Below are 16737 nucleotides of genomic sequence, written 5' to 3' on the forward strand. Positions count from 1 at the left end.
GGCGTGCTTGTTACGTGCCACTATCTCATTTAATTTTCCAAACAACCCTATAAATTAGACATGTCCATTGTTCTCAAATCAACACAAGCTCACAACCTCTGGTGGTGCAGGGCCAGTATGCAAATCCACATCTACCTAAAGCAGGCCCCTGCCCTTGACCCTAACACCATCCTGGGACAAAAGCTTCCCCGAAGGAGACACCCTAGTGTGGGCAAGATGACCTAGTTGGAAGTCTGACCTGAATTTACTACTCTGCCCCGATTTACTGTGTGGACTTGAGAAATTTACTTCACTTCTCTGGTCTTCCATGTCCTCTTTGGTTTAACAAGGGGTTTGTCCTCTGGGAGTCATTTGTATTTCCCAGGCTCTGATCCTGTGCTGAGTTAGAAAAGAAATAAAAATGCAAATGGGAGTCAGACTGGAGTGGAGGGACCTGGCTCTGAAATTGGGCATCGGATTTTCACCCAGACTGAGCCTCCCTCCGTGTGCTTCGCCCCAGGTGGGTGGCGGTGAGTGGTTACCAAGCTCATGTAGAAAAACTTGGGTCGAATGAAGACAAATGACTTCTCAGGGTCAAAGAGCAACTTCGAAGGAGGGCCCGGTTGGAATCCAGGTCTCCCAACTCTTAGCCCAGCTCCCTGGGCTCAGGCCCCAGCATGGAGCAGGACAGAAGGGCGGACAGCTGGGGCTGTGTCCTTCTGACAGCTCTGGGCGAGGTTGTGTCTCCTGGCCGTGGCCCACCTCTCGCACTGTGTCGTTGTGACACCGACTTCTCTGCCTCCCTCTTCTGCTGGGGAGGACCTGCTCAGAGAATTGAGGGTCTTTGCCCCCTCTCCAGCTTGCGGACGAGCGACCTCGATTCAGCTGCAAACTGAATGCCCCTTGACACGTGACCTCACACGTTCAGGGTCCCAGCACTTAGGACATGGAGATATTTGGGGGCCATTATTCTTCCTCCTTGTGCCCCTTGTCCCAGGGGGACTTCTAAAAATATTTACTTCTTGCACTGGCTTTCAGATTGGACTTTGAACCTGCTTCTCTTCTGTGACCTCCTCATGAAGTCTCCACGTAGCCCAGCTCAGCCCTTGAGGGGTTCTCCTTCCTGCCTGCTGCTTGGTGCCAGCTCCTTAACAGGAGGACCTCGGTGCCACCTTCTCAGCACCCCTGTGTCTGTCTGTCACTCCTACCCATACAGCTTCAGGGTGACAAGGAAATAGGCCCAAGCTCTGTTAGAGAGCTCCCAGGGAAGGGGGACTCTCCCGGCCCAGAAGGGACAGGGGGCTCCTGGCCAAGGCAGCTGAGAGGACATCAGTCCTGGCACAGGGAACCGTCCATGGGGCTGGTTTCCTCTTCCTGTGCCCCGAAGAGGTTCCAGTTGGTGGAATGGAGACGAGAAGTCAGATGCTGTGCTCCTGTGGCTACTGGGAGGGCGCTTTTGCCACTTTTAATTATTTTTTAATGGTGCCGAGGATGGAACCCAGGGCCTCCGGTGTGCTAGGCACACGCTCTGCCGCTGAGCCACACCTGGTCCTTGCTGCTATTTATCATTGTTCTCTTATTCCTGGTTTGCTGGTGGGGCCTGGTGGCGTGGAGAAGGAGTGAGCAGGTGACTGGGCTGGGGCCTTCTGGGAATCAGCGGGGACTCTGAGGCACTAAGGGCAGCTGGGACTTGGGATCATCACATCACCCACCCCAGCCTGTCCTCTGTCCCCTCATACTGTCCTGACGCAGTCTAGTGGTGGGCCACCGTGGGCAGTCTTAGGTCAAATCCAGCTGGGTTGCCTTCACTCGCCATGGCCCGGAGCGTCCTAAATGGCTTCCTCGAGCAGACCCTTTATAATCTCCTCCCAGTGTGGGCCGGGCCCAGTGACTGGCCACTAGTGGAGAGATGTAGGGCAAAAGTTTCTGAGAGTTGGTTATAAAAGACTGTCCTTCCCACCTCGCCACCCTCTGATTCTTCCCTGCTCCTTCACTCCGGTGAAGCCAGCAGCCATTCGTGGGCCACGCTGTGGAAAGGCCATGTGTTGAGGGACTGAGGGCAGCCTGTGGCCAACAGCCAGTGTAAAAGTGAAGCCCCTGGACCAACAACCTGTGAGAAACTCAGTCCTGTCCACAGCTACCACGTGAATGAGCTTGGAAACAGATCCTTCCCCACCAGAAAAGATGACCCCCAAGAGGATGACAGCCGGACACCTTGATTGCCACCTGTGAGAGACCTGGAGCCAGAGGACACCGCTAAGCTACCCACAGATGCCTGTCACACAGAAATAGTGGGACAATAAGTGTTGCTTGGGCCACTTTGGGTCAATTTATTATGCAGCAACGGCTAACAAACACCCTGCTTTCTCCGTGACCCTTGCCTCGGCAATGCTGAGTCCCCTTGTCCTCCCTGTCACTCATCTGGTTTTCCTCTTGCCTCTTGCCTCCCTGAGCCCCCTTCTTTCTTTGCCATCATGCTGGCAGAGAGTTCTGGTCTCCCAGCATCTCTGGTCTCCACGCTCCCTGGAGATCCATCCTCGCCTGGCTCGGTGAGACTGTATCTCTGGTGATGTTTCTCGAGAAGTTTACTCCATTCCACCAGTTTATCTGCATTCTGCTCCATTTCTCCTCTGGACCCTAAATATCTATCTCACTAAATGCTACCCTAACAACCCAGGTCAGTTACTGTGTCTCTCCTCATCCTTTCTGTTTTCCATCAACACTAGATGTTCCCTTTGAAAGGAGAGTGACAACTTCCCCAAACCCCTGGTCAACTCTGGCCAAACATCTCCAGGCCTCTTTCCAGCTCCAACTCACCTTTCTCACATGACTTTTAAATCATCAGATTACAAATGACTCTCAGGTCCATATTTGCCACTGAGCCAGCCTGGTCTGTTTCCTACCTATGCCCCACGTGACTGCAGCAAATGAGCCTGGCTTTGAATGCCAGTTCTATCATATTCTGCCCGTGGCCCCACCTGCTCCCCACTTTTTTTGGTACTGGGGATTGAACCACTGAGTCACATCTCCAGCTCTTTTTAATTTTTTAATTTTGAGGCCTTTTTAATTTTACTAAGTTGCTTGGGGCATTACTAAGTTGCTGAGGCGCCTCCCACACTGCTGGGATTATAGGTGTGCATCACTGGGCCTGGCTGCCTGTGGCCCTTGATGCAAGGTCCACCTCCCCAGTGTCAGATTTCTAACCCTAGAAACCATGAAAACTGAAAAACAGTTAAAAACTGGAAACACTTAAGATGTCCTTCAGTGGGTGAATGTTTAAATCATGACCTAGTCATCCTGTGGAATACTATTAAGCAGTAAAAAGGGATACATTAGCTGGGCACCAGGGCAATTCCAGAAATGTGGGAGGTTGAGGCAGGACAATTGCAAGTTCAGGGCCAGCCTCAGCAACTTAGCAGGACCCTGTCTCAAAATAAAAAATAAAAAGGGCTGAGGGATGGGTTTAGTGGTAGAATGGCCCTGGGCTCAATCTCTAGGACCACACACACAAAGTAGTGTGGGGGTGAACTATTGACACAATTAATCATCTGGACGAATCTCCAGAGAATTGTGTGAGTGAAGAAGCGAATTCCAAAAGGCAACAAACACCCTGTATGACTCTACTTATATAATACTGTTGAAATGATGAAATTACAGAAATAGAGAAAGATTAGTAGTTGCCCAGGGTTCCAGGGAGGACGGGAGGGGCATCTCTATGAGGGAAACATCAAGAATCCTGTGTTGATGGAAATCTTCATTTCAATGTCAACTCATAGTTGGGGGAAACTGGGAAAAGGTATATGGATCTCTCTGTAGTGTTTTCTTTCTTCCCTCCCTCTTTCTTTCCTTCCTTCCTTCCTTCCTTCCTTCCTTCCTTCCTTCCTTCCTTTCCTTTCCTTTCCTTTCCTTTCCTTTCCTTTCCTTTCTTTTCCTTTGTGGTACTAGGGATTGAACCCAGAAGTCCTCTACCACTGATCTGCACCCCCCTATTTTTGATACAGTCCTCACTACGTTGCTGATGCAGGCCTTGAACTTGCAATCCTTCTGCCTCAGCTTCCCGAGTCACTGTAATTACAGGCGTGTGCCCCACATTGGCTCCGGTAGGGTTTCTTGTAACTGCATAGGAATCCAAAATTATCTCAAAATAAAATGCTTATTTAAAAAAAAATGACACCCCCTGATTGAACTACAGGAACCTGAATGTACAGCTTGGGGGCACACTGCCTACCAAGACAACATGAGGAAACCATCCTGCTCTTTCCCCAAGCGCTGTCGATACCTGAAAAGTAGGAACACAACGGCAGCTTTCTGATCTTTCATTCTGCCACGAAGGCACACGCCCCAGAGAACGCGAGGTGACGGTGAGGTTGCCAGCCAAGATCCACTGGCACTGCTGCTTGGCGCAGATTCAATGGGATCCGTTCCTAGCAGCAGTCTCTCTCCCTTCTTCCCTCTGGAGGAGCAGTGGGGAGTGGGAGACACCTCCGAGACCCAGGTGGGCACAGGGCTGGGGCAGTTCTGTCAAACAGGATGACCAAGTCTCAGGGTGGGACAGACAGGAGAGGGAGAGGGAGGTAAGGGGTGGCTGCAGGCATACCCTGCTCTGCCCTCGGTCTGCCTCCCCGTCCCGTGTCCCAAGTGCCCTTGCCGCCAAAACCAGCCACTTCAGATGCGGCTCAGGTCCCATTTCCTCCTTCATTGCAACCAGGACCACTTCTTGCGAGAGCACCGCAATGCAGCCCCCAGGGAAGTGGCCAACACACCTCTGGATGCATTTAAACTCCTCACAGACAAACACCAACTCACCAGGCTCCTTGGCACAATGCTAGGCACAGAATACAAAAGTCCTGCAATGCTTGTCTCAGTCCAGGAATGAGCCTCCTCAATTTATAAAGTGACCATAAAAATCAAGGAGAAAGCCAGGTATGGGGGTGTGCGCTTATAATCTCAGAGGCTTGGGAGGCTGACGCAGGAGGATCTCGAGTTCAAAGCCAGCCTCAGTAACTTAGCGAGGCCCTGGCAACTCAATGAGACCTTGTCTCTAAATAAAATATAAGAAAAGGATTGGGCTATGGCTCAGTGGTTGAGTGCCCCTGGGTTCATTCAATCTCCAGACCGTAAAAAAGTAGAATCAAGGAGAAAGAGACCAACAATCTGATAGGAAAACCATCAAAAGATATAAACTGATTGCTCTGTTTATAAATGCAAATGGCCCTTAGCCATATGAAAAGATGGTCAACTCCCTGATGATAAGAAAAATGCAAATGAAAATGTACAAGAGAGCGCGGCTCACCTGTCACACGGACAGACGTCCAGGAGTTTGACAGCATACTGGGCTAGCAAGACTCAGATGTATTCCCAGTGGGAAGGCAAAATGCTGTAATCCCTATGATTTTGTAAATATTTTATGGTAAAACAATCTCAAACTGACAAAAAAGTTGCAAATAGGGTACAAGATACTATCTGTTTCTGAATCATTTATCATTAAGTTGTTAATATAATACTCCAGGCCTCCCCCGCAAATTTCAGCAGATAATTCTTACAAATAGGACTTTCTCCTTCATAGCCATAGTAGGAACATCAAAATCAGGAGAATAACATTATCCATTACTACCATCCAGCCCTCCAGCCCATTCAGTTTCCCTTGTAGTTCTGATAATGCCTTTACAGCAAAAAGATCTGGTCCAGAATCATACTTTCTTTTCTTTAAATTTTTATTTTTATTTTTTTACACTTTTTGTTTTCAAACATCTTCAGCTTCCTTCAACACGGAAGTTTCTCAGTCTCTCTTTGATGTTCTTGACCTTGAGGCTTTTGAACAGTGCGCGTCAGCTCATTTGTAGAGTAGCCCTCCCCTCAGGTTTGTCTGATGTCTCCTCGAGATCAGACTCGTGCACCTGTAGTGGCACATCGCAGGGATGCTGCTGTGTGGCTCTCACTGCATCCTGTTGGCTGGCACACCATTTTGATGATGACCTGACTGATGACATTGACTTTGGTTTTGATCACTTGATTAAAGTGATATGTTCCAGGCTTTTCCTTCCTCTTTGTAATTAATATGCATTTTGTGGGGAGGTCTTTGAGACTACATAAATATTGCATCCCTCATTAAACTTGCAGTCTTGTTCATTAGTCGTGGGCCACAAATCAATGTTTCAGTCAGTGGCAGATGGCATATGTGACAGTAGTTCCATAAGATTATATCACCCAGTGATGTCATCGCCATCTTAGTTTGTATAAGTACACTTGTGATGTTTACACAACAACAAATTTGCCTAATGATGCCTTTCTTAGAACATATCTCTTTCATTAAACAACATACTACTACATTTATTGCTATCTGTATGGGCTTGTGTGTGTGTGTGTGTGTGTGCACGCGCGTGCGCACGCTCACCCTAGAGATAGAACACAGGGTGCTCTACCACTGGGCTACATCTCCAGTTCTTTTATTTTATTTTGAGACAGGGTCTTGCTAAGTTGCCCAGGCTGGCTTTGAACTTGCAATCCTCCTGTCTCAGCCTCCCAGATTGCTGGGATTACAGGCCTGTGCCATGGCACCTGGCTATATGGGTTATGATCTGTTCTTCCCATTATTTGTTTTGGTGCTCAGATTGCCCCATATTCTGTATCCCATCATTCTTTAATCACTTCCTTCCTTTTACATGTGACATATTTTGAGCTCAGCTTCTTCCTTGCATGACTCAGTTCCTTTTAGTAAAGAATGGTATTTAGAAACCAAGATCTGGGTAAGAGGTGTGCTCATTGCTATTGAGATTTCATTGTTTTCACGTATTCTCTAGGGGCAACAAGGGAATATATACCCACATGCAAATATATGTGTATACAGAGAAATGTACACATGAATGCATGTGGGCACACATATGTATGTACAGTATCACATTTTATATCTTATTTACTTACCTGTCTAGCCAAGTGCTCTACCACTGAGCTATCCTCCTAGTCCCTATCTTTATTTATCTATCTGTCTGTGTGTAGGATGAGGGCTTCTGCTGGAGGGAGAGGCAGGGGCTGAGGTATCTACTGGGGAAGGGGCTGAACCAACAGCTAGAAGTGAGGGAACATTTATTGAAGCTGCTCTGATAAATCCAATAAGAGGATAAAAATAATTGAAGAAAAAGACTTTGCACAGTCATATATAAAACCATATGGAATGAATTTGTGTCTTTATGATTTTTCTCTGTGAATGACAATATGGCATTTTATGGGGGACAGAACACTTCCATACCCACTCTTTGTTTTAATTCTCCCAATGTGGGTGCATGCATAGTAATTAACTTGGTGTCTTTGAGTCTTTGGAAAACTAGTTACTAGTCTGTGGACTTCTGTTATGATTTGTGTCAAAATGTCCCCCAAATGCTGGGGACCAAGTGTTGAAGGTTTTGTCCCCAGCTGGTGGTGCAATGGGAGGAGATGGGAACTCGAGGAGCAGGGACCTAGTTGGAGGAAGTTAGGTCACTGAGGGAAGTGCCCTGGAAGGGTATATTGGGACCCAAGTCTCTTCTCTCTCTTTCTGCTTCCTGGCCACCATGAGGCGAGCAACTTCGCTCGATCACTGTCCTCTATCATGTTCTGACCTGTCGCAGATCCAAAGGAATGGGGACAAGCAAGCATGGACTGACCTCTGAAACTGTGAGCCAAATTAAACCTTTTTTTCCTTTACGTCATTTACCTCAGATATTTTGTCATAGTGATAGAAAGCAGACTGACACAACTTCCCAGGAAATGAGTTGACTGGTATTTGGGTGGGGTTTGAAGGGAGTGATCTCCAGCCCCAGTGACCACTCAGCCTCTGAAGGAATCCCCAGAAAACGGCCAATAGGAACTCCCTAAAGGAACTTCTTCCCTTCAACCCTCCAGTGCAGCCATGGACGAAGATCCAGAGAGATACTACTAGGAATTCAGACAGGACTGGCTCCACTGCCAAGAACAGCCCTGGCCACCCTGCCAACAGGTGTGGTGCAGGTCATGGACCAGCAACCCTGCATGCTCTTTGCTAGCTTTTCTTTTCCAAAGTCTGTCTTCATTTGGATAATGTATTTTCTTTCCACCCTTGTATATTTGGTGTTTTGGGGTGGTTGAATTGATAATTTAACCACAGGGGACAGGGTGACAAGAAGTCACATAGAGTCCTCCTGGACAGGAATGCACATTACTCAGAGATCTTGATCTTAGAGTTGGCCAGGGGTTGGATTATCCTTCTCTGGGAAAGAGGGGGAGTGCATTTCAGGTTGCAGATCGGGTGGGTTCTTTATATCAGCAGGAGCATCACTAAGAATGTCTTTTCTATTGAGATGAAATGCACATAACATTAACCATTTTAAAGTGTGAGAATCAGGGGCATTTAGTAGAGTCACAATGTTGTGCAGCCACTAACTCCGTCTTGTAGCAGGATCACTTTTGAAAGTGCACTTGCAGGAAGATGGCTGCCACGAGGCAGTATAATGCCTTTGCCCAGCATGTCTTACTTTGGGGAACAAGCCCGCCCCTAATTCCTAGTGTGTGGATTGGTTCTGTACCTCCCAAGGCCATCTCTTTTATCCACTTACAGGGATGGGCGTGTGATCCATGCCTTCCCACTGGCCATAGAACTTGGTTCAAGGTGGGCTTTTGACCAAAGCCAGAACAAATGAAGTAATTCTTGGGATTTTTCTGCTTGGGCTGGTCTCACAAGTACAGGCAACATTGGCAAAGAAACAAAAACCAAAATAAGGACCATTGTGTGTTTCAGACCTTGAAGCTCAGGGTTGAGAAGACATTAAGGAACTTGGAACTTCATGTCCTGGAGACATCAGGGGGCTTCCCAAAAGGAAAGGAAATGGTTTGTTTCCACCGGGACCCTAAGCTGGGAGAAGGCGCACCCAAGCCTGCGGGCCACGTCTTCCAAAGCTGCGTGGAGTTTGTTTGAAGTCGTGAGGGAAAGATGCTGACGTAGTGGGAAGCAGATGTGAGTGATGAGAGAGAGAGAGGGAGAGCGGCTGCTCTTGAGAATGAGTACATACTCAAGTGTCATTAGAACTCTTGGATTTTCCTACTCTTGAACACCCAACCTGGGATCTCCATTATCTAATCTCTAAACAGCTTAGTCCCTTTGTGTAAGACAGTCTAGGCTGGGATGCTGTCACTTGCAGCAGAGTCTTGGCTAACATAAGTCTTCCCTGGAAGGTAGACAAACAGGTCCTGACTGTACTGCCAAGAGGAGTCCTGCAGTATCACCATTAGCAGGTTCAGATGAAGAACCTGCATTGACAATGGTCCAGTTGTAGCTCTCCCAGGAGTGACATGAAGAGGACACTGAGATGCCTGTGAGATTGATGTCATCAGGAGGGTGCTAGGTAAGCCAGGTCTGGAAGCCAGGGAGGAGGATGGCAAAGGCCAGCAATGAGTTTGGAAGGGTGCCCCTGGTGGTCACTGGTGTAAACATGACTGGATCTTTGAGGCCCATGGTAGCATTTACTTCCTGGATCCTTGCAGTTAAATGGAACTGTATGACTGGTTCTAGTCACCAAGTGACAAATGCCTATTTTCTATGTGATACCCTCCAGATCTCTCCATGAGAAGATAGCTATTCTATTGCCCAGGTTCCCTGAATATTCAGTGGGCACAGTCTCCTACCTCCACCCCACTGCAGACCTGCAGGGGGCATGTGAATTGAACAAGAAACCTGTAGTTTTTTTTTTTTTTTTTTCCCCCCAAGTACTGGGAGTCCAACCTAGGGTCTCAAAGTGGCAGGCAAGCACTGTCCCACTGAGTCAGACTCAGTCCCATGCATTTTCATAACCTATTAAGTAAATTTAATATACACTTGCATTATGCTTTGGCGTTTATTTATTTTTTGTTTTTGTTTTTTTTTTTACATATTTTTGGTACTTGAGATTGAACCCAAAGGCACTGAACCACTGAGCCACATCCCCAGCCCTTTTTATTTATTTTGAGACAGGGTCTCACAAAGTTGTTGAGTCTGGCTTTGAACCTGTGATCCTCCTGCCTCAGGCTCCTGAGCTGTTGGAATTACAGGTAGGAGCCACCATGCCCAGTGCTGTTTTATTTTGGCAAGATACACAAAACACAAAATTTACCATTTTCGCCATATTTCAGTATACAGTTTAGTGGCATTGAATACATTCACGTCATTGTGCAAATGTCACTGCCATCTACCTCCAGAGCTTGTTCATCTTCCCAAACTGGAACCCTGTGCCCATTCAACACTAACTCTCCATCCCCCTCTCTGTCCAGTCCCTGGTAGCCATTATTCTACTTGGTCTCTATGAAGTCATTATTCTTGGTACCTCACGTATGTGAAATCCTGAGTTATTTGTCCTTCTGAGACTAGTTTATCTCACTTGGCACATCTTCAAGGTTCATTTATGTCGCAGCATATGTCAGAATTTCCTTACTTTTTAAGGCTGAAGAACATTTCAGTGTAGATTATATTTTGCTTATCCATTCATCTGTTGATGGACATTAGGTTGTTTCCATTGCTGTTGTGAACAGTGTTGCTATGAACACGGGTGCACAAATATCTGTTCGAGTCTGTTGTCAATTCTTTTGGATATATACCCAAAAAATTGCTGGGTCATATAGTAATTCTGTCTAATTTTTCTGAGGAACCACAACACTATTTTCCATAGAAATTTTGTGGTTTTTAAGTCACTGAAATTTGAAATTGTTCCTGCAGGATAACCGAGTTTATCCAGATGGCTACTGCCCTTCACTCCAGAGTATCTAGGATCAACCACTCTGGCAAGGCCACAGAGGGGCAGATACAAGTGAGGGGGTGCAGGAGCCTAAAGCTGAAAACAATTTGAGCTGAACCCAGAGTGATGTGCAGTGAGGAGGGTTAGCTGGCACTGATTGCCTCCTCTTGGGACCAAAGAAAGCAGGGCCAGGGTTGGAACAGGTTTGTTGCCACATCTTCTTCTTTTCTCCTTCTCCTTTTTAAGTATTTTTTTAGTTGTCAGTGGTACTTTATTTATTTATATGTGGTGCTGACAATTGAACCCAGTGCCTCATGCATGCTAGGCTATGACTTTAGCTCCAATGTTTGCTTCTTATTAGACACAAACTCCCTCACCTTGACCCCAGCAATACAGACATCCAAAGTCACACATCTAAGGTTCCCAATAATGTCATCATAAACAGCCCTACTGAATAGTAACATGCATTTGCCCATCTTGGTACTGAGAATTTCAGTTAAAGGTGTGGTAGTGTTGCGGTGTAGTGATTTCAGAGTCAGACGAACCTGGCTTTGAATCCTGATTCTGCCATTTTTCTCTTTCGCTCTTTGCTCTGTGCTGGATGATGAACCTAGGGCTTGCGCCCTAGACAAGCTAGACAAGCGCTCTACCACTGAGCTACACCCCCAGCCCAGCCTCAATTCCTTCATTGGAGGGCGAGGCCAATTCAAACTACCTGACAGGGTGGTGATGACCGGGGGCAAGTGCCATGTCAGGTGGCTGGCACATGCTAAACACTCACCAAGTGGCTGCTGCTCTTTGGGGGCAAGAGAGAGGCATGCCAATCATTTTTCTAAAATGCTCTCCCCTTTAGCCAAGCTGGGAGTACCATGTAGAGTGTAGATGCCCAACTTGATATAGAAGCCATGAAGCCTGCTGTTCACATATTCATTCAACCAAGGGATACTGAGCCCTACTACACATCAGATGTCAGAGATGTGCTCCCTGACCTCAGAGCATTACGAGTCTCTAGAACAGGCCTGGTGGAGATCATGGGTAGAAGGGCCTAGCATCAGTAGTCTGGAGTGGCCACTTGAGTGGGGGTGACACTGAAAAAGAGCAGGGCAATTGCCTGGGGAATGGTCTTAGGTCTCGAGGCCTGGGGGAGGGGGAGGAGGTGGAGACCGAAGGACCAGGAAACACTGGAGGGCTTCCTGAAGGAAAACAAGCTCTCTTAGATGAAAGAGCAGCTGTGTGTTCTCCAAAACTAGCTCTTTCCCTTAACACTAAAAGAGGCAAAGCTGGTGGGTGAGGGGGTGTTCCATGAGGACAGGGAAAAGCCAGCTTTGGCAGTGAGGGCCTTGGATACCCATCTCCAGTAGTCCCAGCAGGTGGGATGGTGAGTGTCTGGGAGGCAGCTCAGGACACTGGAACACAAATGAAGGGCTGGGTGGAATGCAGGTGCACAGTGGGTGATGGTTGTTTGCGGGGGACGGGCAGAACGGAGAAGTCAGGCAAGGTAGCTGGGGAGCCGAGGGCCCAGCGCCAAGTCCTAGAGGTGACTTTTGGAGGAGAGATGAGCAGAGGGTGGCTGTGCTGGTGGAATTTGACAGATGCCCCAAGTCAGAAGCCTGGAGCTCGCAGAGCCCTATGGGGTTGAGAACAGCCCCCACGGTGAAGGGGTGAGGGCGGAGTATAGGTATACACAAAATCTTACAGCGGGGAGACCTTTCAGCGTCATTTAGTTCAACCTCCCACCCCACGAGATCTTTCAGTCTTCCAGAGCCCACCTGATGGTACCCAACTCTACTTCGACACCTCAAGGTAGGGGGAGCTCACTCTCTTCTAGGCAGCGCATCTGAGAGAGGTGCTTGAGCCTCTGGGGAAGCCTGGAGGTGCCTGGCGCTCCGACCTTGGCCCTGTTGAACCGGCTGGCCGCCACTCGGGCGGCACCTGGCTGGGGATTGCGGCTCGGACGGGCCAGCGCTGCTGTCCCCAGCCCCAGTGCTGAGGCAGGCAGAGTGCAGTGGGCTCTGGTGGAGGTCGGGAGAACTGCAGGGCGAAGGCCGCCGGGGGCTCAGTGGGCTGCGGGGGGGAGGCACTTGACACCGGCCCGGGGAGAGGAGGGGCCGCTGTCCCTGCGGCCAGTGCTGGATGCGGGGACCCAGCGCAGAAGCAGCGCCAGGTAGCGGGGCGCTGTGCGGGAGGGAGGCTGCAGCAAGGCCCCGGGATCAGCTCCTACCCAAGGGGCCCTGAGTGGTCGCGAGCGCGGCATTGGCGGGGTGCTCAGGCCGGGCGCACGGTCGAAGCGCTGCGGGGTTTGGCCCTCAGTCTCACAGCGTGCGGGGACCCCGGTGGGGCCGCAGAGGCCAGAAGTCAGGCTGAGGGCGCTAGGACCGGCCGCGCGCCCAGGTCGCTCCCGCCGCGGCGCCCCGGGGCCCCCCAGCCGGCGCTGCCTCCCGGGCCGGCTCCGCAGCGCCGGGGCCCGGGCCAGCGCGGCCGCGGGGGGCGAGTGGCGGGCGGAGGCCTGGGCCCGCGGGCGGCCGGAGGGAGGGAAGGAGGAAGGCGGAGAGAAGGGGTGGGAGGGGGGGACCCGGCGGAGGAGGCGGAGAGAGGGAGCGCGACAGCGAGCGGAGGGAGGGAGCGAGCGAGCGAGCGAGGCAGGCAGGCGGGCCGGGAGGGAGGAGGGCGCGCGGGCGGCGGCGGCGGCGAGAGCAGAGGACGAGCCGGGACGCGGCGCCGCGGCACCAGGGCGCGCAGCCGGGCCGGCCCGACCCGACCGGCCACACGGTAATGAGCGCCGCTGGTGGCGGCCCGGGAGGTCGGCCCGGAGGCGGGCTGGAAAGAGGGAGGCCGGGCGAGGGACACGGCGGCGGGCAGTGCCCGGCTCGGGGCACGCTCCTGGACCCCTGCAACTCGGCGCCGGGCGCCGGAGGGGCCAGAGCTGCGGGCGGGGACGGCGGGCCAGGCTGGCCGGGGCGGCGCGGGGGATTTGAGGGTTTGTTTATGTCCCCGCGGGCTCGGCAGGCGCCCCCTCCCGTCCTGCCCGCTCCCGGCGCGGACCCCCCTCCCCGCCCCCGCCCGGCTCCGGGCTCAAGTTCAAGTCTATACAATGATGCTGGGGGCCCTCTCCACCGCGGGCCTCGGCGGCGGTGCCCGGCTCTGCGCTGCCGCAGGGGCCCCGGCCCGGCCGCCCCCGCCTTCCGGGCTCTGCCCCGGCCCCGGGGCTCTGCTTAGGGCCTGAGGCCGGGGCGCTGGAGGGCGCGGACCCCGACCCGGAATAATCGGCCCCCGCCGCGGCCCATGGGGAGTAAGGGAGGGGGCGGGGGCCGGGCCCCGCGCAGGCTCCGCGGCGGCGGCAGAAAATGGCAGCCTGGCACGACCCGGCCCCCCGCCCCTCCCCCCGGCTCCCGGCCCTCCTCGGCCCGGCGGGGCGGGGGACCCGGGAGGCCCCCGGGGGCGGGCCGGGGGGTGATTCGGGGGCCGGGCCGGGGAGCGCTGCGCAGCGATCCTCCTCCGGCCACCTGTGGCTGGGGGTGCGGGGCTCCAGCGGATCTGGGAGGGGCAGCGAGGGTGGGGAGAGTGCCCATTTGGGGGGCACACCTTCCAGCCGAGCGCCGGGCAGCGCGGAGTGGGGGGCGTCCTGGCTGGCTCCTCCCTGCCCCCGCTGCGGGCCGTGGGAGCCGGGGCGGCGGTGGCGGCGGCGCCGCAGTGTGGGGGCGGGGCGGGGGCGGGCGAGGATCCCGGGGCTGGCCGCGGGGGCCGGAAAACGCGGGGGTGGGAGCAGCGGGGCTGGGAACCGCGCGGGTGGGGACGCCGGGGTCGCCCCCTGAAGCAGCCCCCCCGCACACACTCACAGGCACGCGGACACACTCACGCACACGCACCCCCGCCGGGCCGGTGCAGACGTGTCCTTGAAAGCTTCGCATCTGCACAGTGAAGGACGAGGCCTCACCGAGGCTGCGGATCGGGGTCTTCAGCCCCACGTCCCCGCACCCCGGGAGACCCCTAGCTCCAAGCCGCAGGCGGCCGCGATCCGTGTCCCGCCCTCACCCCAGCTCCGCTCCCCAGGCCGCCCTGCCCTCCCTTCCCTCCCTCCTCTTCGGCTCGGTCTAAGCTGGCGCCCGTCCAGGACCCGCCCCCGGCCTCCCCCAGCCCCTCAACGCTGGGGCCCGCGGCCCTCCGGCTGCCAAACTGCGTTTCGCTTTCCTGGAGCCTGCCTTGTTGGGGGCACCCCTCTCCCTTCCCTCTCCCCCTCTGCTCTTTCCCCCCTTCTCACAATCCCCTCCGTCCATCCTTCTCTTCCTGCTGCAAGGCCAAGGTGCAAGGTGTGGACACCCTCGGTGGGAGTAGGGGGCCCGCTGGTTCCCATGGGCTCTCCCAGGCTCCCAGGAGTAGCCCCCTGTGGCTGCACCTTGACCCAAGATGGCGTTCTGCACCCAGTTGGGCAGCTCAGGCCTGCGTCAGGCAGGAGTGGAAGGGCTGGAGACGGGAGCCACCACGTAACTGCCTCCTTTCAAGCCAGCAGGGACAGGAGACTTTGGGGAGAAGCACCCTCCGCCCTGTGACCCAGCTTGCCCCTCACTGCCTTGCCCAGAGACTGCCATCAGCATCCCTGGGGACAGTTCAGTCTTCATGTTTCACCCTGGGCTGCCAGAGGCTGAACCGCCTCCTGGGCAGGCTGTGAAGGGATCCTGGGATCAGGTGCTGCTCCAGTGTGCTCCTCCCTCTCAGGCAGATGTGACAGCTGCAGCCTAGGGAACTATTCTCCTTGAGCTGCTGGGATGTTAGTACTGGCCTGTGGGATTTGGGGAGCCCAGCTGTCAGGCAGACCCCCTTTGGGCTATCCCCTCTGCTGGCAGGGGCCACTTGCCTTTGGAGAGTTAGGTTGCTGGAGTTCCTTCTGGGTTTGGGGGTAAGATGGCCCGGTCTGTTTCTCTAGGCTCTACTGAGCTACTGGTGGGACCGTTGTCAGGCAATTCCGTCAAAATGTGTGCATGTGTAGGTGTGCAGGAGGACTCCAGGCCAAGCCAAGCAGCCAGTCTGCCACCTGCTTGCTTCCCCTCCTCCAGCCACCTTCTGCTGTGGGCCCTGGAGTTCCTTCCAGCCTCTCCTCCTGCACCTTGGTGCTTGTGTTCAGTCCTCTTCAGATGTGCAGCTGCCCAGCGCTTTCCTTCTTACCCCACGGAGGCTCCAGTGCCTTCAGTGAGAGCCTGACCTCAGGGAAGGTGAATTCCTTCTAGTCTCGGGGAATGACCCGTCCCCAGTGCAGAGGCGGCCCTCCCAGTACTGGAGGAGCTTAGGGGAGGCCGCCAGTGGCCATCTGTCAGGGTGTCTGCGGACAGGATTCCTCTGTGGGGTGGGGGTTGGACTGGAGCTTGGAGGTCCATTCCAACTTTGAAATTCTATGGCTCCGATTTTGGCGGTGGAATTCAGACCCAGAATGGGGGTGGAGTGGTCTGTTTTTCACTACAGATGCAGTCAGGGTAGACTTCCTGGAGAGGAGGTATGAGAGGGAGTGGGACGTCCCAGGAGGTGGGCCTTGGGAAGGAGGGGTGCGTGAGGTTCTGCAGGGAGACAGGTTTGTCTCATCTGACTCTGCGGAGGGTGTGAAAGTACCGCGTCCTTAAGGCCTCCTGTGTGTGCGTCCATAGGGGACTGAGGAGCTTACAGTGAACTCGGAAGGAAGGAAGCCTCAGACACCATCCACACACAGATTTCCACGTAAGCTCCTCAGTCCCCTATGGATATTTTACTATCACTTTCATACCTCTCAGCCATTGGTCCTCTTAAAACCAGCCAGGAAGACAGGCTGAGCCATGAGATCCTCGTCCAGGGTCCCTGAGCAGGAAGAAGTGACATACGGCTTGCACTCTGGGTGACCAAGGCTGCCCCAGCCACAGCTGTGTCCTGGGCTGCCACCGCGGGTCCAGCTCCCCTATCAGTTTGAAAAGGCCTCTTGCCTGGTCAGTCTGAGTCCTCTGTTGGACATTTAGTGTGGCCTCCCAGGGTGTTCTGCCAAATGACAGGGAAGCTTACTTGAAGTACCTGCCCTGTCCCAGGA

General features: G+C 53.2%; 1 protein-coding gene across 2 annotated transcripts in view; it reads left to right on the plus strand.

The window, feature by feature from the left end:
- The first annotated feature begins 12587 nt into the window (after positions 1–12587).
- The window catches only part of DNMT3A (DNA methyltransferase 3 alpha), a 96911-nt gene continuing 92761 nt past the window's right edge, over positions 12588–16737 (plus strand). Inside the window, exon 1 of one of the 2 annotated variants that reach the window (XM_079110127.1) lies at positions 12588–12858. The gene's annotated coding sequence lies outside the window, so the exon portion shown is untranslated. Of the gene's footprint in view, positions 12859–13306; positions 13464–16737 lie in introns of those variants that run through there. The other variant, XM_079110126.1, reaches the window with a different exon arrangement.

The sequence above is a fragment of the Sciurus vulgaris genome (assembly GCF_902686455.1).
Source record: "Sciurus vulgaris genome assembly, chromosome: 14".
Lineage (NCBI taxonomy): Eukaryota > Metazoa > Chordata > Mammalia > Rodentia > Sciuridae > Sciurus > Sciurus vulgaris.